Source organism: Cavia porcellus, unplaced genomic scaffold (genome assembly GCF_034190915.1).
Source record: "Cavia porcellus strain 051 isolate PalLab524CR breed Dunkin Hartley unplaced genomic scaffold, mCavPor4.1 scaffold_14, whole genome shotgun sequence".
Classification (NCBI taxonomy): domain Eukaryota; kingdom Metazoa; phylum Chordata; class Mammalia; order Rodentia; family Caviidae; genus Cavia; species Cavia porcellus.
In genome coordinates, this window is record NW_026947497.1 from 52,825,736 (window position 1) to 52,851,594 (window position 25,859).

A 25,859-nucleotide genomic window follows, 5' to 3' on the forward strand; every position below is an offset into this window, starting at 1 on the left:
GAGGCCACAGCACCACAGTCATGTTGGGTGACACTTTCTCAGCCCAGTGACACTAATGTGTAAAGTTCTCTCCCTGACAGCACAGCAGGCTTGTCATGACAAAGTACTTTGACCCAGGCAATTGTCTGCTAAGATTTAAAGTATCTAGGCCAATGCTGAGTTATGAATACTTCACCTTTGATTTTAAAGTCCCTTCCTTCAACAGCAGGACTGCCCTGATTAGGGTCTTTTCCCCAAAAAAAAAAACAAACAAACAAACAAACAAACAAACAAAAAAAAACCAAACAACAACAACAAAAAAAAAACAAAAACTAAAGACTAACATATCTAACAAAAACGATAGCAAAACAGCACCTTTAGTACTGGTTGGGTACCAGAAAGCTGTGGGCTTCTCAGAGTGACCTAAAGCACTAAGCATACGTCCCCCTTGGACAGGATCCTACTGCAGCCACTGGAAACCTCCAGGTAAGAGACAGCCCCAACACCATGTGCAAGGCCCTTTCAACTGGCAGCAAATCAGAGGACCTGCTCTCTGCAGGGAGGCAGCTGCACAGCACGGAGTGCCCAAGAGCCTCCTTCTCTGTGCCTCCTTCTCTAGGTTCTTCCTCATGAACCCACCAAACTCACTGAATGAGGAAGTAGAGAGAAGGGAAGTCCTTGTACAGCAAGCACAGTATCAGGATCTGAGGTGAGTGTTCCCTCCGATAACACTAACAGAGTTATGTCCCATGTCTGACTGCATTGTCCACAACAGAAAGGTTCATACTGCATAGGAGACACCCCCTGGACTTACCCTCACTGGAACAAGAGTGCACTGAGTTACAGTAGAGACCCAGGTAAATTCTCACATTCCCATATTTGCTCCTAGGGCAGTGTCAGTAGCTGGTGATTTAGATGAATAATAAAGGTCTTTGGTCTCTAAGAGCTAATGTCAAGCTAAACAACGAAAACAATCTATATGTTTTGGTCATAGGGTTACACAAACAATATTTGACAATTTTCCTTTAAATTGTATATTTAAAACAATAAATAAAAATACAACATGAAAACAATGAGAGGTTAAATTATCAAAGGTTCTAAACTGGGATAGACCCTAGAATTTAGAAACACGTATATCTGAGTGCTTGTGAATATATGAAAATTCTGAGATGCACACCGATTATGAAGGAAAAATATATGAGGTAACAGGTGCACCGCGGTAAGAGCTCAGGTGTGCGGGAAAGTAGTTTATTTGTTTGCAACAGGAAAGCTCATACTTTTTAGAAATAATGGAGTAATACAATGATACTGAATCACAGGAAAGCTTTGAGTTTTTCTGTATTTTATATTTAATACATAAGTTACTTGATGCCGTAATACATACCCAAGTATTTCCATCACTGCAGAGGCTTCACAAGCATTCTCAGGGACAGGGAGTGATACAGCGTTTCCAGGTTCTCCACACACTGACATGTGAATGAGGTGTCCACTTAATTCTGTGGTTCAGCTATAAAGGACTACTACAGATTTACACTAAGTCTTCCCACCAAGACAGTCATATGTATTTTTAAAAGTGCTAGTAGAGACTTACATTAACAAAATAATAAAATATTTTGGAAAAGTTTTAGCATAATCAGCACCAAGAAAAAAGACAATATGATGTAGGTATTACTATCGCATATGTACATAGGTCCTGCAGACTTACCGGCAAAATAGTCCCATATTTATTTATGCTATTTTTCATACATTACATATGCATTTAAGGTATGTTCTACTAATCCATGTCTTCTGTCATGTGGGCCTTTATAATTCCTAATGAAATTTTATAGAACTTTGTATTACAAAGTTAAAATGTAATGACTCTGATGGGATAAGCAGAGTTTCTATTAGGTAACTGTATTATGCAGCAGGGTGAAACTAACTGTTCTTAACATGAACATAGTAAAATATACACAGACTTTTAATAAGAGACCAAGGCTTAGGAATCAGAAAATGTTTCTGCATAGGGAAAGTGAGAGACCATTTCAGGACAGTGCTCATTAGGAAAGAGGCACTGACTCTAAACATGCTCTCCAGCATTCCGGAAAGAGGTTGACAGGACTCCTCCCCGTATGTCCATGCATCCTTTTATTTTCTGTAGTCAGACCCTGTGAGAGACATGGGAAGATCCATACTGACATCAGTCTCTTAGTGAATGTTTACTGAGACATTAAAGCAGCTGGGGGCATGAGGCCACACAGAACCTGAAAGCAAACAAGTGCCACCTCTGACTCCGCCTAATCTGCAGCCACGTGGTACACCAGAGGCAGCGGTGTGAAGCAGGACCACAGCTCCTAGCCTGGGCAGGCAGGTGGACATCAGATCACAAGGGCCACGGAAGACATGGGCCATCCAGAGGGTGTATCCACCTTCGCTTCAGTCTTTGAGTGTTGCTTTGGTAGTGAGAAGCTCTGCAAATGTTTCCTGGAAGTGACCACCATTCCCAAGGAGATTTGGAGAAAGCGCTGTTTACTCCTGATGATCTGTGACAGCCGAGTCCACAAGACAAAGGTTGTGGCAGGTACCTGTTGGCTGCTGTTTGCATATGAGATTTAAAACCTCTAAAAAAGAGCCTGCCTTTGGAAAAGTTACAGCACCTCATACAAATGTCCACTTGTACCTCAGAAGATCATAATCTAGAAGGGTCAGCTGTGTTTATGCAGCTCACCTGGGTCCGAGCCTTAACCTAGTTCAACACTGTCAACTTGAGACATCTGTGCTCTAATAAGTGAACAGTAGGGCTTAAACTACACAGTTCTCTCCAAATCCTGGTTCAAAAGGACTGGAAGATGCATGCATGATTGCTGGTCATTTAATCCATGCTAATCAAACTCTCTGTAGGATAAAAGCCTCACACATTAAGTGAGCAAGAAAAACAGCTTTTCATGTCTGGCTTTCTAGGCTTCTATTCAACCAAGAAGAGGATATGAGAACACTGTTCCACTTTTTTAATTAGTAGATATTAACAAGTATTTTATCTCTTCTGTTCCATTCATAAGAAAATGTGTAAGTAAAAGATCCAGTTGTAGTTAGATGGTGGAGTATTTTAATAATATATTGTGTGTCGTTTTAATGCTAGCAAAATGAAAAATTATGAATTTTAATCCCTGTCAAATTTCTATTGCTGGGAGAACCAATGAAATAAACTCCACAACATTTATATATATGCTAGCACAAAGTATCTTCTGCACTTATGATTCTATTCTGCAGTGGCCACTTAGAAAAATGATGTAGACGTTCCACTTAAAAGGATGCAAAAATTAAAAAAAAATGTTTTCCAACAAAGTTAACAACAATCTAATCAAATATAGTCATAATCTCAACTAGTTCAAACAATATAGTTTGCCCCCTAACTGTTTAGTAGCTCATTCCTGTAGCTACTATATACTAATCAGCTTTCTCAAAGCTGGAACAAATTACCTGACCCCCACAACTTAGAAGTTCAAAGGCTTACATTTGTGTTTGTGTATGTGTGTGGTTTCTGAAGTTTCCATCCATGTTATGCTGACTCCTAGGCACAAAGAACATGGTAGAAAGATGTGGCAGGGAAAGACTGCTGATCTCATGGCCTCCAGGAAGCAGAGAATGAGGGAAGAAGTCAGACAGGCAGGGACTGAAGATCTGGAATCATCCCCAAGTTCATGCCTTCATGAATCATCCTCCAGCATTCCCATTTAACTTTGAATTCTCTGGAAAAATCACTCCTCTGATGAGGTCAGTGCCTTACAACCCAATCCTCTCCCAGAGTCTTCTGATCCAGTCAGGTAACAAATGAGATTCATGGGCACATCCTGCCTTACTAAGACCATTACTACATGCTGGGGGTGCAGAGAAACACATATCCATTCTCACAGCTCAGGAGGACAGAAATCCAAACTCAGGGGTCTACAGAGCGGCATTTCTTCCAGGGGCTAAGAGGAGAATCCATTTCCTTGCCTTACTCGGCTTCTACAGGTCAACTCCATTTCTGGGTCTAAGGCCCCCATCCTCTCACATCAAAGCCCCATTATTCCATTCTCTGATCTACCTGTTTCCTATCCTTCTAAATCTCGTTCTCTCTCCTCCCTCTTATATATACCACTGAGATGGCCATGGACCGATCCAGATATTCCACATGAACCTCTGCTTCTAAAGACCCTCAACTAAATCACATCTTCCAACTGTGTTTTACTGCTTAAGAATCTGCATTTATAGGTTCTGAGGACTGGGACATGGACATAATAATATCACTCAGAATTCTGTACTGCTCATGTGGCAAAGTTTCTGTCACTTTTATCTTAGGGATCCTGAAAGAAGTCAGCAAATTATTGGCACTTGATGTTGGTGGGCTGAATGAAGCTGTGTCTGTTGAGCCACGTGGCCAATCCCATCACAGGTAGTGGGGTTCCAGCAGGGGAAGCAACTGGATGGAGAAGAGTCTTCCCAAGCAGATCTTGGTGCACAAAGAAGAGTTGGGTGGACCCCAGCTGACAGCTTCCTCTGTGCCCACTTCTTATTGTGATAGTGAGAGTATGGTACAGGTTCTTGTTCCGAGGCTAGCTCAAGACTCTAAAAGGTAATAATGCCTGTAATGAATGGTCCTGCCAAAGGAACAAATCAGTATTTACTTTCCTCAAACCGCTTTCTTTATTACATTTCTATGCTTCTTATTACAGAAACTTGTAATTATAAGACTACCAGATGATACAGTCAAGTCTGCTCATCCAAGTCCCTATTGGATGAGCATTTCTGCTTTCTTTTCAAGTGACTTCTCTTTAAAATGACAAAATCTGAAATGTGTAAAGTAAAAATATGACTACCCCATATTTTCCTTTACAGTCCTGTCAGTCCCAGAGAAAAATCACTTTTCATTATTTAGTACATTTTTTACACAATGTTCTCTGACCATATATGAAAAGATTTTTGTTAACAAAGAAAGCATACTACCATGCACCCTGACTTGAAATTTTGAACCCATTTCTTCTCAGAAATACATGATAGAATGCACCATTCTACTTAGCACATCTAGAATTGCACATAAGAATATATAAAACTTTTGTCATTATTTTGCTTCCCCTTAACATATGTTGTAGTTATGTATTTACATAACATACATAATTATGTTAAAATAATATATGTTGCATTTTGTACTTCTTCAATTCAAATTCTAAACTTGAACTTTTAAAGTGTGCATCAGATTAAAGTTAGTGTAGTCATGTGCCACTTAGTGACAGAGATATATTTTGAAATGAATTATAGGTGATTTGATCATCAAGAAAATATCATAACATGTTCTTAAACTCAACGTGGGTGACCCAGGTAAGTCACTGGACATGGCTGCTTGCTATAATCAAGTAATGCAGTAAACAGAGTGTTATCATGGGGACTTGGGGCTGGGCTGGGTTCCTAGGTTGCTGTGTGAGGAAAGAATTGCATGCTGTAATGGGGAAAACAAGAAAGTTCATTAAGGCAGAGACTGTTCAGAGTACATGAGCTGTGAACGGAGGTGGCAGGTTCCCCGAGGACATAATGTGTAGGGGCTAAACGTTTCGCTGGGTCTGGGGCACTTCTCACTGGATCTCCCCCAGCATTACTGACAACACGATTGATGGAATGCTGAGTCATGTTTGCTGTGTGTACTGCACGTGTCCTTTCCCATAATGCACTCTGTTATAATTACATGCATGAGAGGCAGTCCGTGTGCACGCACCCAGTGAACTTCATGAGTGTCTTTAGATGCACTGTCGTAGCTAGATCTGCATCTGCATACTTCTTGACTGGCTCTATCCCTTCTACGATTCGGAGTGCTTCTGTTCTTCCACGGGGAGGATTCGCTCCCCTCCTAATGCTACCAATGTAAATCAGCTCATTTTCCCGTTTCTATAGGCCCCTCTTGTTGGTTGCAGCTAGGTGAATGCACCATGGAACTCAGCGCTGGGACCCAAGTTCAGGTCTGCTGAAGCACTGGCCCATAGCTATGGCTCCATTTCCTGGCCCAGTGTCCGGGGGGCGAGGCAAGAACCTGTAGTCAGCGAGGCCATGGGAAAGGGGAAGTGGCACAAGCTGGACCAGTTTGATTTCTGTGTCTTTCTTCCAGAAGGGAGGAGAACAAGGTGGACACTTTCCAAAGCTTGATTAAGGATTAGGAAGGCTGAAAAAAGTGCAGAAGTGTGTGGTTCTTACTGCGAACCACAGCCAGCTGGTTACCCAGCCAGGTTTGTCTTGTGTACCACACTTGCCTCCAGGCTGCAGGAGATGCTCAAAGCTCATAGAGACTCTAGGGGGCGCTGCCTCCTGGCCGCGCAGTCCTGGTTGCAAACTTCACTCTACTGCCTCATAGCCTGGCTCCCTCGTGCCCTGGATCCCTCCACTCAGCCTCTGCCCTGACCTGAGGCACGGACCGTGCCCACAGTCCCATCCCCCCGTGAGGCACGAGTTACTGGGATGTTGGCCTTCATCGCCCAGAGTCTGAGCAGATGTCTGCTCAAGAAAATGGATGAGGGTGAAAGGACTGTGGTAAAAAGATTTTGCCTTGTTTTGTTTCTTCAGTGTGTTAGAAACTGATGTCACATACCTCAGGGCTGTAGGTGCCCGTCTCCTAATGCCCCACAGGGATCTCTCAGATTGGAAAGACTGTGGATGTGGGTTGTGTTCCATCTCTGTTTCCTGGTATGTTTGTGATGCATCACAATTACACTCATAATCGTGATCACGTCCAATACCCTCCTCCTCTCTTCTGTCCCAGTCTCTTATGGGTTCCTAACTGAACTCTTCCTGCCACCCCGCAGTATGTTAGGAGGTAACAGGGAGGCTGCTCACTCTAAGGTTCTGGAGTCTGTGAAAAGTCATCTTTACTTCTGGCCACTAGTGGTCTACAGGCAAAGGTCCCTTTTGGGAGTATTTGCCATGGGTTCTGGCTCATAGCCCACTGTGATGTGTGCCCAAATTATTGGTGTAAGATGCTAAAACTGACAGGCACCTTGGGCCAGGTGGGAAGGTCCAGCCACATGGCTTTCTAGGGTGACCCCCCTGGTTCGGGGTATTTGCTTGAATGTTAGATATGAGTCACGCAGGGGAGAACTGAAATCAGCACCACAGGTTGGTCTCACTTTGCTGCTGTGAATTTTGCTGTTAGCACCAACATTGAAAAATGGAACTGGACACAAGCCATGCAGATTGGACCTAACCCCTGTGGCTCAGAACCATGCAAGTGACTGATGAATAAAAGTGGTACATTTGATATAAGCCATGCCATAATTCATAGATTGGAAGTCTAGGGAAAATACTTTCATACTTCTACATGGTCAGTGCTTTCTAAACACAATTTACTGATGACCTGGCTATTTACATGCTAAGTTCACTTTGTGTATTGGGATCCTCCAGGGCAATACACAAGTTTATGTTTCCTAGAGCCATTCACATACTGCATCACCAAATGTTGCACCCACTGCAGCTAGAAAGGGTTTCTTTAGGTAGCAGATCAGGGGCTTCCTTTTCCCTTACTCTGGCAGGGTTAGAGCTGCCTGGCAGCAAACCAACTCCAGCCAATAAGTGCATAGCTCTGGGCCTTTTCTACAACATGGAGCCATCCATGCAGCACTGATCACGTGACTCCAAACAGGAGAAAGGGGTTCGAAGATGATCACAGTTATCACAGGGATAGTAATGACATGACATGTCATGCCATCTTTCAAGGTAAAATGAACAAATATAGGTATCCAAAGATTCACTTGGAGGTGTCCACTCTTTGGCCTGCATTCTGTCATGAGATAGCACCTTAAAATTTCTGACAACCATCAACTTCTTGGGTTGTATATAATCATTATGTATTGCAAATATATACCAATGAAACTAAAAACAAAAAACAACTTTATGACATTTTAAATAACCACATCAGAACACAACTTTGTGTTTGCCCTATGGCTTTTCTTGCCTTGAGAAATTTTTGCTATGTATTAAAGTTAGAAAAATAGTAAATAAGAACCAATCTTATTTTTCAGACTGATGGTGTTTTGAGAACATAACTGAAAAATGAAAGAGCTAATTCTTACCCAACATTCTTTGTGCAATATCTTGAGATCCACTATTAACAGAAGCCAATCATCAGTGTCGGCAGTCTGTCTGAAATTCACACATCAACTAGCTTACTGAGTAGATTTTTGCACCCCTTATTCCTAAGGGCAATATTGCTGAAATTGCTCCACTGATAACTAAGTCTCCAGACATTCTTCCAGTAATGCAAAAATATACCTCTTTTTAAAGCTATGTCTTAACAGGATAGTGAGTCAAAGAAAATCTGTAACCCATCTGGTAAAAATACAACAACATTACAGATTTAATTTTCTTGTTGGTAATGAGGTTAGATGTTCTCTTCATGTGCTTTTGTGAAGCCTTTTTTTTCAGAATGATTTGTTATTGTTGCCATCTTCCTACTGAGTTTTTCATCATTGTTTTCTTACTGACTTGTGAAATCTACGTATAATTTATACATCCCCCTTAAAAATGTTCAGGAAATGACATAAAAACAAATTATAATTCATTGTGCTGAACCCAGAGCAGAACTACAGCAAATAATCATAAACCATCGTGGTTATTGCCTTAATTTGAAAGTTGATATATAAAGAATATTAGTAAAATGCTTGATTTCTTTTATAATTTAAAATAAGTTTTAGAGCCTTTGAATAGCTCTATATTTAGAAATTAATGATTTTAACAATATATCTAGTTGTGCTCATTGAGGCATGAGATAATAAATTTGTCTTATTAAAAAAGGTGAAAAATCTTAGAATTTACAAAGCTTCTAGCATTAGAATGGAAGACAATGTCAATCTTATTTACATCTTAGATTCGTGATTTCAGTCCACTAATATTCATACTTATTTTATCATGCTTATTTATACTAGCAGATATATATTCAATTTTTTATAACTCAAGCAAATATGAATGTGTGCTACAAGATACCAGTCCTCAGGAGGAAAAGTACCATGCTTAAGAAACCAAACTAATATCCAGGTTCAAGTGCCCATGAATGACAGTGAAATGTCACTATGAAAGGCTAAGCAAATAGTCAGAAAGTTGGAAACTCATATCTAAATGAGATCAATAGAGTTGCAAATGCTGTCATGAGCTACAAGCAAACAAGCTCAGACCTTGCCTCATACAATGAAGGCACTACTACATGACTCAATGTTTTCTTGCCTCACCTACAAGAAAAACCGGTTGTCATCTGATAGTGCATGGAAAAGGAAAAGTGTGCTCTTTCACTGCATTTTCCTGAATGTTTCAACAAACCAATTCCTTTACAGTTACTAAGTCTTTGGAATCTTCCCCATTATAATCTACATTGTTACATGTCAGGTTTATAAGCAAACTATAGAGACGGGATGCATAAAATAAGAGAACACAGCTCAATCTTCTTCCCATTGACACACTCCACTTATTATTTATTTCATAAAAATAAAATAATCCTTAAAGATTCATATCAAATCATTCTTTATTCTTTGTTTATATCACATATATAAAATATCTTATATCTACATGATAAGTTTCTAATTCAAAAGATGAAGAGTAAAAGAAATCAAAACCTACTATGAGTAAATACTGCATACCCTGGAATAAAGGGCGTTTCTTTTTACAGAGAATCTGTTGCCACATGAAAAATTTCTGCCACAGTTAAGAACTTACAAAAAAAAGACATTTATTATGTATTAAGTTTATACCAGTGACCTTGAACCTTCTAAAGTTTGCAAAGATAACAAGCAGCCACTGCACATGCATCCCATAGTTCACCAGCACTGGTTAGAGGCTGAGAAGGCTGGAAGAGCTCTGCAGAGTGGCCAGCCAGGCCTCAGTCCTGTGACTTAAAGTCTCAGCTACTCTTTGCTGCTTTCAGTACTCATTCCATGGATCTAAACACTGGGCATCTTAAAGCTCCTCCCACACAGCAGTACTGAGAAAGCACCATAGACCTCTAATCACCTTGTCTCCAGCTCAGTCCACTGCTTCTCTTTCAGTCTGTTACTTACAGTGAGTCTTATATCAGTCCACACATGCAGAAAAAGGACACAGATGATGAATAAATGTATAAATGTAGCAGAAAATAGCCCGCCCAGCCAGTATACTTCACATTCTTGTTTGTCCAGGCAATAGTTCCTGTTACAGTTATGGTCTCTTACAAATGACTGGTCACCATGATGCACATTGTATAAGCCAATCTCCAACTGACAAGCCATTCTGCCTTCATACTTCCAGCTTTTTATCACACATAAGCCCTAGACCACCAGGAATCAGGACTTGATATTCTGGCAATGCTTCCTGTCAGTGCCTATCAAGATAAATAATTTTGCCTCCAAATCTTGAGTGTTGTTTCTGTTTACTGTTTCATCTGGGGCACTGGGTGGGAAGACTCACCATGCTTACATGTTAGTCACTAGTCATGGTCCTCACAGACAGGCTAAAGACTCTCTAGGTCCCAATCAGTAGGTGTACCTTTGAGATGTCCTGAGTCCCCTCAGAGGTCTGTAGGAGGATTCCTTGTTCCCCATTTGAGGGACTCGCATCAGAACCCAATAGAGGATGATGAAATCTGTCTTTCTGGCTGCCTGCCTGCATGATTCGAGGAAGACTTGCAGGGGCACCTCAGTTAGTTTGTCTGTCAGTCCTTCTCAGTTCTAGCAGAAGAACAATTTGATCAGCTCTTGCTAGTTAAGGCCACCCTCAAAGGAAGGGGGCTGAAAAGTTTATTTTCTGAGTGCCTGTGGTATGACTGTGTGAGAAAATGGGCCAGGCAGTGTAACAAATAGGCTGTTCTGTCTGCCCACCAAGACTGGGAGGCATTGGTGACAGTAGTTGATCAGGCTGTTGCATTTGGTTCCGTGGTGATCAATATATGGCAAAAAGGAGATCTTGCACTCTCCTCATCTAAGTCATACCTAAATCCACAAAAGGCATAGCCAGTAGGGTATCTGAATGATCTCTCTCTGAGGAGCACCTACCCTTTGCCTGTTTCACCATTACTCAAGAGTATATGTACACACACACACACACACACACACACACACACACACACACAGAGAGAGAGAGAGAGAGAGAGAGCCAGAAATGGGAACTAGTTAAAACTCACAGATCCTGACTACAGGAAAAATTGATTTTATGGAGTTAAAAAGGAAACCAAACTTCTCCTTGCATCTCTAAGAGAAAGAAAAGAAAAAACTACAAAGAAACCCATTCTTCTTGAGAATTCTCCCTTAGCACATTTCCTGGCTGCTGCAGTTGCTAACAACACCTGTAGCATTACTCACCACTCCCAACTGATCTACTTCCAGACAATAGAACTGGTTCTGGCTAGATGTTGCCTGCATTCAGTCATAGAGGCCCTCCCTCCAGAGCTTCTGCTTACATCCCTAACCTGTTAAGATGGTGACATCTAACACCCAATGGAGATGACTGTCAGTCTTTCCTCTTGAGTTCCACATTTTGACTGAGGAAAGTTGGACTGTCAGCCTGACTAATGTATTGCCATAGTCTTTTAAAATTGCTTCACCTAGAAACAACCATTTCATCTGTCTAGTGGGCTCAGACTAGGCCATGTTGTGCTCCCTTCTTCATCCAGAGCACTGGGAGACCACAGTACCTTTATCAGAACAAGTGGGACTCTTGCCACTTTGTCCCTTCTGCCAGGCACAGACTTGCAGCCTGCAAGGACATTTCACCAAATATGAATTGTTATGTAGGCCAGTCACTTACCATTTCTTGGAAGATACTTCCTCTTCACATTAGAAGCAACTGTTTCCTTTACACCAAGTCAGTTAGCTACCATTTCATTTAAACCTACACTTTCAACTCTGACTGTTTCTTGAGAGGAATGTGATACCTAGATCAGCCTGAAACAGATAACCACAATGTTGAAAGCTCTCCTCCAAGAAGTATAAACCTAATACAGTCTTATTCTTAGTCCCTTTCATTTCTATAATTCTGCCACTGTCCCCCTAGGCCCTGAGATCGGGCCATTAACCACCTGCCTCTATCTGTGAAATGCTATCCCAGGGCAAACTCCACCTGCATCAGACAGTCTCCCATGCCACAAGAGACCTCCCTAAAAATTCAACCAGACATCCAGAGTTTTCAAAACTACAAAATGTTTATACATTGTCAATCTGCTGAAAGACATCTCTGTAAAGCCAGTTCAAGATCTCCCAGCTGCCACTGTTGCTGAGATTGTCCCTATGTATGTTGCCTAAGTCTTCTATCATCCACAGCCTGCTAGTACACCTGTCTGGGCTACAGAAATACCTTTTTCTGCTATTGGGGAGGTGAAAATCAAAATCAGAACCTCATACTTACCAGGCAGGCACTATACTGCTAATCTATGTCCCTGACTCTAGGTTAACTGACTTAGACTTAACCTCCCAGAGGTTCAAAATCTTGTTTAAACTTTTTGGTGGAGATCACTGCACTTTAGACTGATGACACTAAAGCTCCCTGCAGGCAAGGCACAAAAGCTTTGCTATAGTATCTGGCAGAAATTGGAAAAAATGCTGTGCAAATTTCTTAGAGTTGCTGGTTTCTATAAAGTCTGGATCCATGAGTTCACAAAACCAATGATGTTTACCCAGACTGTCCACCCTAGGAGCGTCTAGTGGCCTACCTGCTGAAATATTTGGATCCAGTCAAAAGTGGTTGCCTCCACCCTCTAGCAGTCACTATCTTCCTTACCAAGAAAGCTGAAAAGCTCACCTAACACGGAGACCTAAACTGTTCAGGTGTCATGAGCTGTACTACCATGAACTGCTCTAAAAAGTGGACCCCTGACAGAGGAGTACACCCTGTTTACAGATGGAAGTAGCTCTGTTGGGAATGAAGACTGACAATGTAGATACACTGTCATCACCTTGGACAAGACTATTTTAGCCAGAACTCTCCTGCAAGGATGATCTGCACAGTAAACAGCTTCCTGCTGCTGTTTGAAAACCTGCCACAAATGATACTAATCTACTCCAGAGGTCTAAATCCTTTCCAGGTATCTGACTGACTGAAACATAAACCCCATCACCATGCCTGCCCCCAGCAAATGTTCTGGAAACTGAAGCTGCAGCACTGTCACCCTTATCCCTGCAGCCAACTCAGGCTTCAGGGTCTGTGTCACCAGCCATGTCCTCCCATACCTACCCATACTGAGAAGACAATAAAAGTTTGTAGGGTTCTGCTGTAAAAAATCATTCCTAGTTATGACCCACCCTTTATCATTGGCAGCAATAATGGACCTGTATTTGTAACAGAGGTAACTAAAAACTAGGTTAAATAAGAGCTATACAAAACATACAGATCACAAAGCTCTGGAAAAGTTAAAGAAACATCTTGTATCTAGTTAAAAGACTAGCTATATCTGCAGACATTCAAACATAACCCAGGTACATATTAGCTATCTCTATAAATTTCAGAAATCCAGCCTTATATCTGCTAGAAAATTTACCTGGAGAGCTCCCCCAAGGCTCACTGGGAAGAGAGAATGCATTAAAAGCTCTAGTCTGATCACTCTGGACACAGATCAGCCAACACACAGCTGAAGACTGAGGACATCATTCAAGGACTGCTCTACATGTATTCCCCTTGATTTTTGTGTCTTTCCAGGGTGCTCACCTCAGTCCTTGCTTCGCTGGGCCCCTGCTATCTGTTTTTTGTGCATTAAACTCTATGGATGTTTGCCCCGAGCGAATAGAACAAACAATGGGACATTTGACCAAGGTTTGATGAGAATCCAAGACACACTGGACACTCTCATAGATCAGATTAACTCTCTCCCTACCTTATCAGAGTAGTGTTATGAACATGCAGGCCTAAACTTAGGTTTCCTCCTAAAAACAATTTAGAGAAAACTCGGTAAGAAGACAACCTCAGGGACCTTGGCTAGGGCCCATCCCAGGACCACTGACAGCCCTGCTACTGCTTCCAGTTGGGCCTTGTCTAAGAAAACCACATGTAATCTGCTCAGCAAGCATTGCCAGGGAAACTAAAAGAGAGGGGAAATGTAGCAGAATATGCCTCACCACCTTAGCCAAGACATTTCGGTTTGTTAGTTGCCCAGGTAACAGTTCTTGTTCCAGTTCTGGTTGTTCCAGTTCTGGTTGTTCCCTTAGAAAGAGCTGGTCACTGTGATGCATATTGTGTAAACCAATCCCCAACTGACACGCCACTGTGCCTCTGAATTTCCTGCTTATTTAACCTGCATAAACCCTAGACCATCAGAGGTCAGGGCCTGATCTTATGAGAATGATCCTGATCAGTGCCCGTGAGTGTAACAAACTTATGGCCAATTTCTGGATGTCATTTCAATGTTTCTGCTTGTTGTGGAATAACTACATGGGATAACTTAGGGTCATGTGGAGGAAACTGAGTTCATTCTTCAGACCTGTAAAGAATATGGTCAAAATCTTCAAGCATAATTGTAGCATATAAGGAATAGCACGAGGGAGACACAGAAGTGGTACAAGGAGGTCCTCAGTCATCGTTTCCATCCTATAGTGACCAGATATCCTGAGCAACACAATGAGGAGAAAACAGGCTAAGCAAGACAGAATTATTGTTATAAATAGAAAACATGAGCAGCTTAATTATAATTACACTAGGGATCAGGGTATAGATTAGTGTTAAAGTGCTTTCCAAGCAGGTACATTTCCCTGGTTCAATACTCAATACCATCAAAACGAATGAATAACTAAGTAAGTAAATAAATTAAGTAAAAGAACATCTGATAGGGATTTATCTCCATGTGGAGTAGCAGAGTGTAGGTGTGAAAAACACAATCTATCTCACATAAATGTTTCCAAGATATCTGTGCTTCCCCAAATCAGTGCAATTCCTACCAAAATAACAGCAGAATTTCATTCCTCTAGAAGCCAACAAGCTAATTGTATTATTTAATGTACAGAATTACAGGTAATCAGGAAGGAGAAAGTGAGTGAATGATTTAACTATCATAAGGTGATTTATAACCATATGAATTAGAGGGTTTGCAGCAATTACACAGGAACAGAAGAGAAAATTAGGGCCCTAATTAAAGAGCTGTGCAAATGTAGGTCCAGCTCATGCAGTGGCTGCCTGACTACAGTGAGGCCATTGGGATGCAGAAGTGGGGTGAATAGGTATTCATTTTGGAAAGAAACAAAAAAAGAGCTTCTTCTGGACACAGGAGGCATACACACAGCTGTTGCTGAAGGTAGCATTTTTCCTAAACCCAAATCAACGAAAGTAGAGCAAATATCCTGAGTATTAGAATGTACAAGTACATGGTAGCTCACTCAGAAACCAGAATCTTATTCTAATAGTAAATGTGAACAACTATATGTCTCAATAAATATGAATGGGTAAATATATCTCAATAAATATGAATGATGTACAGTTATATATTACAAACCTACATTGAGTGAGAGAAGCCAGAAACATAAGTATGAACTCAATAATTAAGCTACATAAAATTCAAAGATAGATGAAATTTACCTGTGGGTTTAGAAATAAGATGGATTTAGTGTTCGGTGACTGAATGAGAATGAAAGGACTCGAAGATGCTTTCTGTTTTTCAAGTAATTTTTACTTTTTTTTTGATTCATGAAAAAATCCTAGGTGCCATTATGAAGTATATTTCTGCTACAGTTTGGTTTGGTTTTTTAGTTCTATATGAGTGTTATTACTTGACACAATTGGAAAAATGCTTTTTCTATGAAAGCTAGATAAGAAAAATTTATTAACATATAGACGGTTACTTGTTTCAAAAGTTCTATCTTTTGAAGCAGTCAATATTTTAGTTTAAATTATCCATAGGAATTTATGATGACAAAACTAATTTAATAAAATCTAGAATATTCTTGTGGCTTTATTGGCTATATAATCAAGTAAAATAAATAAAAATGAGTAGTTGTGAAATAAACATGTCATGAAAATCTGAAAGGACAAAAATCACTTTCTAAAGAATTAAAAAGAAATGAGCCCTGTAACATTTTCATGGTGATTATTATTTTATCTCAGATGTTATTTAATCTAATACAATTTATGGGCATTTATAAGTTGCTTATTATAAGGTATAATATACTTAGCATTGGGATTAGATACTAGAAATTGTCTTCAGGCAGCAGCAGGCATGTTTAATGTAAGTAGAGAGGGAGTTAGAAAATGGTATACATGAACAAAGCCGTCAGATCTGTTTGCACTGTAGAATGGTGTATGGCATCCTGAAAATTATATTGGTCCTGTTTTGTTCATTACTTGGAGGTTTTGAAAAACAACATAGAAAAAAGTGTATGTAAAACTTCAGAGAAGGCTAGGTGTGATGGTACATGCCTATAATTCCAGAAATTAGGAGGCAGAGGCAGGAGGATCTCTACAAGTTCAAGGTTGGTCTGAACTACAGATAAAGACCAAAAAAAAAAAAAAAAAAAAAAAAAAAAATTCAGGGAAATAGGGATTTCATGTTTTGATCTACAGAGTATCTCTACCTTTTAGGGGGAAAGGAGGGAATACTGGCAGGGAAATACTTCAATTTAAGACTGAATGCAATGAAAAATATCAGTTACAGGGATAATATGGCTCTTTGGATGCTGAATCTGGTAAGCAAATAAAAGTCACTTTTCAAAAACAAGAGTCAGACTTGAACTCTGAAATGTGACAGCCCTGCGGTCTAGCTGCGCATATTTGGATGTGGGGCCACACAGGTGCAGTCAGGTCCCTGTTATGGGAGGCAGAGGAGGGAAACAGCTCTCTCAGTCGCGGTACTGCAGGGAGCTTGCAGTCTCTCCCAGCCACGCGGCAGGAGCCTCTCGCATACAATGGCCTGCTTAACTTGAAATATTTTGAAAGGTTCCACGCTTTTAAAAATTTCTGTATTTTATAACAAAACCATCTCATATTTGTTTATGGACATTAATGATTGTCTACTTTAGGTGTTTTAATGCAGTTATCAGAATTTATCATACGGTTTTAATAAGTTCATGGTGTTTATCATTGTGCTGATATTTTAAAAAAAAAGAAGAGAGAAACTGTGTGAGAAGGTTTTTATATATATTCATGTAGAATTCAACAGGCTATTTGCTTAATTAATAACTTTTGTCTTTACCCAGGGAATTATTTCTTTGCCAAATCATTACTTACATATGTGACAACTATTTCAATGGAGTATTTAGTGTTTTATTCAATTATATAGGCCAAGGAAAAAGAGTAACATCTGTCAACATCTGATGTGAATCTGAATATTTTCTCCAATAAGATTGACTTCAAATGCACTAGAAAGTAAGATCCTTTTCCTACCCTGTAGCCCAAGGGGAAACAGAGCTTCCCTGACTGATTTTAAGATTAAGTCAGTCTGTCTACTCATGGAATGCACTACCAGAGCATTGCCCTGGTAATAAATAATGCAGCTTGTGCTAGAAGGCTACAGAAGTTTCATTTTGGAAAATCCTACAAGTGCAATTTTCTTAGGTATCCAAGGAACTGGATGAGCAAATAGCTCAAGTGGAAAATAGTGAGCTAAAAATAAAAGTAAAACAGGACAGATATTTCACACATTTAATCAGTCTTCTTTAATTAAAAGGCCTGAGAATACTGGCAGGTATGTGATCTTCGTACTGAGTTATTCTTCTGTTATAAATATCATAAAAGTACATGCTATTCCTAACATATGAATACAATGTGTATTTGTAAATTAAAATAAGGAAAATAGTAATTCTTCTCTCTAATTGAATACCCACAGTTTATAAATCATGAGAAAAGTTTCATACAAACCTACTCTGAACTTTGACATGGTAGGAAGAATCCGGGGTTAATTGGTAGTACCTCTTGGTTTTATGTCCTCCTATGACCCTATGTGTAACTGGGATACCAGGGTCACTGAGGTGGGGAGACAGATGTAATTACACTCCCTAATCAGCTCTTGGAGTTGCCCCTAGGCAGATCACCCTGGTGAGCATCCGGGTATCAGGAGAGGCAGCAGCAGAGCTGCTGCTGGAGCAGTTGCAAGCAGGAGTCAGTGCTCCACAGAGGCAGGTGACTAGAACCCGAGGGCAAGGTCTTGGCTCCAAGAGTGAACTTCATGGGAGAGACAGCACAGAGAGAAACATCTATCCCATAGAAGTGAGGCTCTGTAACCCCCTGAGTGAGCTCAGGAGACAAGGCACAGTTTCAGAGAGAACCACAGCTGTAGCCAGCACCTTGCGCTCAGCTGGGTGGACAGGACAGTCCACACAATGCACCCAGATGTTGGACACACAGGAGCCATGAGTCAAGGAAACCCCATTCCTGTAAGATACTGAAGTGCAGGGAACTTCTGCCACACCTCTAGAAAACTAATCTACCTCAAGAAACCTCAGAATACAGGTGCCATTACCCTTTTTTTTAGGACAGTAAGGACATGGAGGCTTGGAAGACTGAGAGACCTGGGATTGGGGCAAAGCACTGCAGCATCCCAAAATACTCACACGCCTCTGCTTTCTCTGTAACTGTGGCACAAACTTTATTTCACTCCTAATATGAAATAATGTGTTGTTATAATCTGTAAATTATTACAGAAGGAAGAAAACAAAAATAGTTTTTTTTTTTCAACGTGCTAAGATTAGAAAGAACTGCATGACAGGCACTCTTTCATGGCACCTTGGTTCTGGCTGATGTTGATGTCACTGTGTGTGGCAGCCACTATTTAATATTCTCTGCCCAACATGTTGATACACATTTTTGATGATGAGTGTATTTAATTTTCATGAAGCCATGCAGGAACATGCTACCCAGCAATGGAACCTGAGGCACAAATAATTTAAGACAGTTCTTCAAGGGCACATATCATAGTAAGTTGCAAAGCTGGAATTTGAAACTAGATTTCATGATTCTAAAGCTTTGCATCTGAATTTGCATTTAATCATCATATTTTAAGAGCTGTTCATCTTGGCCTTCTCTTACTGCTCCCTGTAGCCATTCCTGCATCTCTTTTCCTCTCCTCTGGTTCACAGCAGTCTCACATTGTAACTTGGATTGAATGCACCACACATCTATAGTACAATTAATTATTGAGTGGTACTACAGGCCATGTTCTTTTGGAAGTACAGTAGATTAATTAATGTAACAAAACTCTGTCTTCAATGTGTTTACATCTAGGATCAGAGGAAGTAAAATATAAACAACCAATATACACAGAGCTTATGTATAGTAAACAAAAGCAAAGCATGTGCATAGAGAGGAAGTGGAAAGTTGCTATTTCACATACAACATAAGAGAAAATTCAAATGTTAAAAATGAAAAGAGACGTGAAATACGGAAATGCAGAAAAAGAGAAAGAAGTACCCCTAACACAGAATGAGTGCCAAGGAAGTGGGAACAGCTTTGTGATGCTCACGTTAATTTCAGGGGTTGATGTGTAGGAGGAACCATTTGGACTGCTTCAAAGCTCAGGAGCATCTAAGGACAGTTGAGGATGTGACTTTTCTACCATAAGTGCACAGTGGGGTACAGTTATGTAAGTGTGAATTAGCACAAACAATCATACCTGCGCTGGTCATAGTACTATGTAAGAATGTAAACATGCAAGAACTACCTGAATAAGAATTATACAATAAAGACACAGGGACTGTTGAGCTCTGCTGAAGTCCTGCAGAGGTGCATTCTTTATCCTGGAAACTTCACAGGCAACATTCTCGCTGAGCCCCCCTAAGTGGACCAACAGTGTAGAAATGTATAGTAGACAGAAACCAAGTGAGCAAACCAGTGGGATTCTGGATAACAGAACCTTTTCTTTTCACCACATTGCTTTGTTTAAATGAAATCAGATGTCACTGTAACATTTGAACACAGAGGTCAAGTGATTTGATTAGACTTGTAAATTTTCATTTTTATTCCTATATTAACAATGATAAGAAAGGACCTGGGTTTGAGCATCAGCACAGAGACAAATAAATTGTAAGAGACAAAAAAGTCATGCATGGGAGTCACAGCAGGAAGTTCTCATGGTGCACAGGAGAGATAAGGGAGCCTGTGCTGGAAAGGGTGGAGGGAGAGGACAGGAAAGTTTCCCATGCTGAGGATACTTCAAAGGCAAATCACCTGCACAAGAGGGCATGTGCAATGTGAATCCAGGCAAATCTTGAATGACTTCCATTTATTGTCCTTGATAACTGAGCAGAAGAATTGACCCTTGGATGAGATAAGGAAGAATATCAAGAGAGCATATTTCGAGACAGGAAATTAAAATGTTAATTGAGGGACATTTGTTAAGTCAGAAATATCAAACATATAAAAATAGAGGGATGGAGTAGGCAGGCATATACACCTTTGAACTTCAGTTCAAAGTAGATTGTGGGTCATTGACAGGAATATGAGGGCCTGGAGATTTAGCTCAGCAGCATAAGCACCTTGCAAGCAGGCAGTCCTGAGTTCAATCCCTGGTAACGATTTAAAAAAAAAAAAAAAACAAAAAAAAACAAAAACAAAAACAAAAAAACAGGAATCCGAATGTCATATCCAAAGGACTAAATGAAAACTCCTAAGATATGAGAGAGACCTGGAAGAGCATCAGAACTCAGAGTAATGCAGCAGAGTCAGCTAAGAAAACTGAGAAAAAGACATCATTTTTAAGAAAACAGAGTAGTTTCCTAAAAGGCATGAGAAAGAAATAATGTTACTTATCTTTCATTTACTATAACAAAAATTTACATAAATCAACATAGTAAGAGAAAATATTTCGTTTGGCTCACTATTTTGAAGGGTTCAGGCCAAGGTCAGTTAACTGATATTTTTTTTGGGGGGGGGACCAAACCATGAACACATAAGATTTTGGGGGACATTTATTAAAACCATAGCAGATACACCTCAAGAAAAAAGGTGGTATCACCTTTATATCAACAAATGCTGATGGATTAAAATAATTTAATTCACCATGGAATTTGTCACTGCATGGTGCCTTGAACATAGCTAAGAGGTGTTTGGAGATAAAGGTAGGAGAAGAGAGTGGAGCGGAGAGAGTTTGGAAAAGAGAAAGATAGAGCTAAGACAATCCTTTCAAGAATTTTTACTGTGAAGGAAATAGACTCGAAAGTCTATAGCTAGGGAAAATGCACTGTGTAAAGTGGGTTTCTCATTATGTTTTCATAAACTTAATTCCAGAGTGTTTGCCTGGTCATGAGTCTGTGCTTCAGTGAGGCAGAGAGAGGGCAAGTGTAGGACCAGTGAGTGTACTTTAATCCGGAATGGAGATTTGCCCCTGAGCATTGACAAACTGCTGTGAGCTCTACACCAAGCGGAACAGATTTGGAGGCAGGACCCAGGGTATGAATGGCATCTAACAAGAAGTACAAACCCACGGGGGAGTCAGGGTTCCTCATCCTTCTGTAATACCGACTGAGGAGCACAGGACCCAGGAAGGTTGTTCTAAAGGAGGCTCACCCACAGTTTGTGGTGATTGGAGCTGTGCCAAGGCAAGGCTGAAGTGTGTGCTGTCATGTCCTGCTCATTCTGCCCTGGAACAGGCAGTGCTGTCACAGTCTCTTCTTACTGATGTGGGAGCTGAGGGAGGCAGCAAAGTGACGTGAAAACTGTACTTCTGCACCTCATTCATGGTAACAAAAGACGTGGCAATGAAAAGACACCAAGTATGCGATTGTCCATTTGGGGTGTGAGCCCATTCTTCAGTGATTTGAAGGTTTGATTTGCAACCTCTTTTCATTCATCCACATGGGAACACAAAGATTACAGACAAGCTACACCCATTCCCACATCATCAGACACATGAAGCAAAACCTCTTAACGTGCGGAGTGAAGAGGAGCAGTGAGAGCCGAGGGCAATAACACAGGGGGCCAGACAGAAACTGTATCAGGCCGAGGATGCACTCAGTGGTGCTGCATCAGTCCTGAGTTCAATTCTCAGGATCCATTAGAGAGGGAGAGAGAGAGAGAGAGAGAGAGAGAGAGAGAGAGAGAGAGAGAGAGAGAGAGACAGACAGACAGAGAGAGACAGAGACAGAGACACACAGAGACACACAGAGAGAGAGAGAGACAAAGACAGAGAGAGAGAAAGAGGGAGAGAGACTGTGAAGCATTTGGCAATGGGTTTGGAAATTGCCAACATGATGACTCATATCCTTCCCTTTTATCTTTAAAATACATAATCCCATTTTCTACTCTGGTATCTCTGCACTCTGAAGTTTCCTATTTAATGGCATTTTTGGATAAATTGTCAGAATTTAATGACTGATCTATGCTGCCTGACCTCCCAGTGTTGCCGCTTTAAGTCCTGGTTCATCTTGATTCTGTTTACCAGTCTCCCTAGAGTGGAAAATGGGGAGATGAACACTGATTATCTTGATGGATTATCTGAGGAGGAGTTGAAGGTTAGACCCAAGACTAAGTAATGAGCTCTCCCCATCTTACCTTGTTCATCTGAGCAGCAGTGTTTCAAAACTAACATAAAATGATGAGACTGTTAGTACATGAGGATGCGCTAAGCACCTGTCTAGAGAGCAGAACGTGTATTTACAGCAGCACTGCAGGCAGGACACACATGTCCCCTAGAAGACAGCACAGACACTCTTCAGAGTTAAGTCATCTGGATTTATGACATGCTAAGTGTGCTCAAGCAATAATCCCTGTACATCTGTCTGTGAGGACCGATAATGAATTTTCAAAAAATGGTTGTTACCTTTCAGTGTGGAATAAAGGAATTTCATTCAATATATTATTGCCCTGGAAAATTGAAATTCTGAATAGGTCTTAAATATGCAATAAATTATGATATGATTATGAATAATGTATATGTCATTTAATTTCAAAAAGAATTGAGGAGAAATAGCTGTCACTTTTACCAGTGTTCAGATTCTGTGTACATATCGATGATTAAACAAATTGAGACTTAGATCTATGAGAGCTCATAAATACTATCTTATGAGTTAAAAAACAAAAAAAAAAAAAATTCTTAGGTATTTCACAAGCTTAGGTGATTAGAAATAGTAAAATACACTAAATTAATAGTTAAACTATGCACAGAGGAACAACCCGCGACGCTCTGTGGCAGCCCCATCCACGGGTGCCACCTCTCCTTTCACCGGCACTCACCACGGTCAGCTGCCCACTCACACAGCAGGGCTCAGCGAGGCCCCTCACTGCTGGCTCAGGCCTGCTGACCACTCCTCCCACAGGGACACAGTTGGGGTTACAGGTCCCCATCTAGGAGACCTGGTCTACCCTCTCTGTGTCCTTCACATGTCCCTCTTGGGCCGCAGCCCTTGTTCTCATTCTTGTCTGTGAATCTTTGCAAACATTTTTGGCCATGAGGAATTTCAAATGTATACAGAGGATCCAGGCAATATAATGAAACCTCCTGCGCCCGCCATTGCCTCTCACTCCCACATTCTCCAGTTTTTGGTTCCTCAGTATGTACCCCAACTCCCAGCTTCCCTACTAACACAGTACAATTCTGTAGTGATTTCTGTGGTAAAATCATCGTGTTTCAAGTTGTACACATCTGTACTGTATAGTTATGGTAAGTGAATACAATTATTTAAATGGAATTTCTAGCAAGACATAGCACATTTTCATCATCCTCAAAATTTCCATGGTGAGTCTACCTAGCCTGTCTTCCCTCTAGGCCTAGGGCCGCTTCTCTTGATTATTTTCACTATGGATTCATTTTGCTTGTTCAAACTGTGATAGAATTAATTACACAACTCCTTTGCATCTGGCACCTCGCTTGCAGCTTGTGCTCTGTAAGGTTAGCCCATGCCATTGTAGGTAGCAGGGTTTTGTTCTACTGCAATACCCAGCTGCTTTGCACTGTAGGCCTGCCCTCCATTTTGGTATCTACAACCCTTTTGATGGGTTTGTCACGGCTTGAGCATATTACGAACAAAGCTACTGTGAATATTCTGTCATGAGCATCTTAGAGAAAAACGTTCTTATTCATTTTCAGCTAAAATACCCAAAAGTAGATTTGCTCACTATAATGGTAAGGTGGAATTTATAATGAAAATATCTTACAATTTTTTTAAAAGTAGTTTTCATTTTATATTATATCAGAAATACATAAGGTTTCTGCTTGCTCAGTATCTAAGCCAGTATTTTGTGTTCATCAGATTTAACTCAGATGATTTATGGATAAGAGACCGCTCACTCTCTTCCCCTGGACCCTGGGTCAGTCTTCTGATCACACAGTCTTCAGGCCATTCTCTGGCCTCACCTGCTGTCCAAAGCAAAGATCACAGCCACCAGAGTCTCCCTGCCTCTGTGGCCTCTGCTGGGTTTTAGCAGCCCTGCCCTCCTGGAGCGGCCACATTGTGCCTTTAAGTCATTTTCAGTTTTCCTGGCCTGCTTGACCTCATCAGTCTGACCATGCACACTGACTCACATGGAAGGCTGACTTTTAATATCTGCAAGGCAAGGCAAAAACACTGTCAAACCACATACTATACAATTTTAGAACAATCTCACCACATCAAAAGGGAAACTCCATTGAAATCCATCCACCCATGTCACAGTGTGCGTTGGAACTGAACATGCCTTTATTGACAATTATATGACACTGTGTAGGCATGCTATATGTTTTTAATGGCTCATGGACATTTCCTTTCATTTTTAGCTATTGTCAATAATCATAAAATTTGCTTACAAACCTCTGTGGAGACAGGTCTTCATTTATCTCGGGTAGCCCTGAGTATCAAGTTGCGTCATCGTGTGTTAACCCAAGTTTAACATTTTGAGCAACTGCAAGCTATTTTCCCAAGCCATAGTAGCATCTTCCACTGCCAACACCAACATACAGAAGGGCATAATTTCTTGCTTTTTATGCTGTCAGTTGATGTTATTTACATTTAGGATTATTATTTTATTTTTTAGTCTTTTCTAATATTTTACAAGCTGTATAAAATAAATTTTATTATTTGCATATATTTCTATGCATGTAGTAGCAGGAAATTCAAAAGGAGAAAAATTAGCAATATTATAGTAGATTCAATGAGCCACATATGATCTGTTGTCACTTGTTAATAACTTTCAGATGTCACAATGGTGGGAAGTGCTAAAACCTCTACCCTAAACATGAGTAGAAAGTGGATAGGAAGCAAGGTGCTATCGTTTGCCTGCGTTTCCCAGAGGTTCACATGTATGACATTTAATTCCCAGTGCACCAGTGTTGAGGGGATGCCCAGTGAGAGGATTAGTGCCCTTCTCAGGGGAGCAGAGGCTGTGGATAATCTTAATTGTTGGCCTCCAGAATAGTGAGAACCCTTCCCTGAATGCCTAACTCAGTGGATCTCTCTCAGAAAGCAAGCAAAATGTAGGTAATAAGAATGCTTTTTGAATGATTCTGAAAAAAATTTTAAGACAGTGATAAAAAATAAAAATCACAGTGATAAGAAAACTATTTTCTTTCAACAAACTAAATCTAGCCACATTTTCACATTCTGACTAATATTAAAGTCATTCTGAACATTTCCATAAACACACAGTGGGGAGAAGACAGCCACAAGCCTTGCCCAGTACTTGACAAAATGTATTGGTGTAGATAAAGGTATACAAATAGAAAAGTCTATGTCTATTGCATGCATGTCACATACTTCACTGGGTTCTAGGTCACATTTATGCAGCTCTGGATCACTTTCCAAAGGACTGGGGTGTGTTCACAGAAATGTGGATCTGAAATTTTCAAAGCTGTGGGAAACTCACAGTGACACAGAGGCTGTGACATTACTGTGCCACCCCGTCCATGGTGTCACCATCATGTGTGTGCAGTGCCTGACTCTGTTGCCACAGAAGAGTCTCCACACAGATAGGAAAGCAGGGTGACAATGCACTGGGACAGAATAACCCCAGTGAGGACGCAGCCCACTAATTGTTATTCCCTGAAT